Genomic DNA, 2,425 nt, shown 5'->3' on the forward strand with positions numbered 1-2,425 from the left:
ATGGGCTCAGGTATAGCAAGGATTGTGGGACTGGCATAGGACCGGGTAGTGTTTGTTTCTGTTGTAGTTAGGGTCACTATGAGCTGGAGATGACTTGACAGCATGGGACCTAACATCAACAACAACAGGCACCTGCCTTATGTTAGCCTCTTGCATCATACTGTCTCTCCTACTCTCTCTATTTTGTCTCTCACTTTTTATGCCTCTTGCTCTCAAGTGCATAAAAACCCAAAACCAAACTCACCACCATCGAGTTGGATACGACTCATAGCGATCCCTCCTTGCGTTTCTGAGGCGATATCACTACGGAAGTAGATTGCCCAACCTTCCTTCTGAGAAGTGGCTGGTGGGTTTGAACCTCAGCCTTCTGGTTAGCAGTCAAATGCCTTAGGCACGATGCCAATAGAGCTCCCCTCAAGTGCATAGTCATATCATATTTCACATATTGCATCATCTACCTTTCATCTTCAGAGTTGTCATTACTGTCCAAGCAGTCATCTTTGTGCAAACGAGAATGTTCTCATTTTCTCATCATTGTGAATATCTCTACTTTTACCTCCATTGTAACTTCACCCATCTTTTTATTGGAACTGTCAACATACTTCCTGGTAAACACTTATCATACATTATGTGATTGAGAATATTTAACTCACCTCTCAAATTAAGCAGTACCAGAACAAACATATTCTGTTTATTCACAGAAATGACACAGGCCCTTTGACTTCCTTGGCTTTGGCGGGCAAAGCTAATTTGCCTTTGCTTTTTCAGAGTCACTGCTGTTATGTCAATTCTGACTTATAGTGACCCTATAGGACAGAGTAGAACTGCCCATAGGGTTTCCTAGGCTATGAATCTTGACAGAAACAGACTGCCTCATCTTTCTCTTGTGGATTGGCTGATGAGTTGAAATCACCAACCTTTTGGTTAGCAGTTGGATGCTTTAACTACTATGCCACCAGAATGGCTTTTGAGTGGCTTTTAAAGATCGATATTAATAGGTTCAGAAAGCTTGAGTTTTTGAGTTGTTATTCTGGCTGCAGGACACATTTTTTAAAGAGTTCCTCTACTCCTGGAGAAGGATGTGACGATGAGTGTTTTTCACCTTCCCTAAAATAGTGGAGAATATACAGGTTTGGCAGACAACATGTTTCTACAGAAGTGTACGTATGAGCCATAAAAATGTCCATGTATACAGTAGGGCTAACAGAGGGCCAAGATATCAAAACTTAGTCATGACCAAACACCTTAAAGGAGTGAGTCACTGGACCTACACGCTCAGGATCATAATTGGAGACATAGGTCAACTGGCATAAGAGTCCACAAAAACACTGTTCTACACACCTTTGTTTAGTAGTAACTGGTGTCTTAAAAGCTTGTGAGTGACCACCTAACATGCTATTGGTGTCTCCTTGCTGGAGCAAAGAATAGTGAAGAAAATCAAAAACTCACAGAAACAATTAGTCCAAGGGATTGGTGGACCACATGAACCTTAGCCTCCTTAGCCCTTAGACAGAAGAACTAGATGGTACTCAGCTACCACTGACAACCATTCTGAAAGGAGTCACAATAGGACATCCTGGATAGGGACAAAAAATGCAGAACAGATCTGGACACAATAATAAAAAAAAAACCCAGCCTTAGCGGCCTGATAGAGACCAGTGGAAGCCCTGAGACTATGTTGTTGTTGTTCTGTGCCGTCAAGTCCGACCGACTCATAGCGACCCCTCCTTGGGTTTCCCAGGAGGCATCACTATGGAAGTAGATTGCCCAACCTGACTTCCTTCCTGAGACTATAGCCCTTAGTCATTCTTCAGGCAGGGAACTGAACTCATTCCCAGGGCTCAACTTTCAGTCAAACAAAACACAGGCCTATGATGTGAATAGTAACACTAGGAAGGTACGGACCTCTCAGAACAATCAAACAAGGGATCAAAAAGGGCAGCACATGCCTAGGGGTAAAGCCCAGGAGGCAGGAATGAATAGGAAAGAAGGACAAAGGGAAATAGTAAGCACAGGGAGGAAGGGAAATAGTAAGCACAGGGAGGAAGTGGGAAGAGTGCTGTCACATTGTGGGGACAGTAATCAACATGAACTGTTGAATAGAGAACCAATTTACTCTGTAAACTTTCATCCAAATTACAATTAAAAGTTAATGAAAAACATAAAATAGTTGAGGACTAGCTCCTGCCTTATCGGCTTTAGACAGAAGAGCCTTGCTGAAGAGCTACTTTTATTTGTTACTTTTTATCTTAATGCTTTAAATCATTCAATAAGAATTCCAGGATCTGCAAATGGTGAGAGGCATGATTGTTGGAACTTTGGTGCCATCTTATTGGTTGTTACCTCTTTAAAGACGTTTCCAAGGTTCTTGGGACCTCTGTTTCCTAAGCAAGCTTGCGTGGAGAGTTATTGAGAAAACTACCAA

This window comes from Orycteropus afer, unplaced genomic scaffold, assembly GCF_000298275.1.
Source record: "Orycteropus afer afer isolate SDZICR_OR568_19922 unplaced genomic scaffold, OryAfe1.0 scaffold00525, whole genome shotgun sequence".
In the NCBI taxonomy this organism is placed as follows: Eukaryota; Metazoa; Chordata; class Mammalia; order Tubulidentata; family Orycteropodidae; genus Orycteropus; species Orycteropus afer.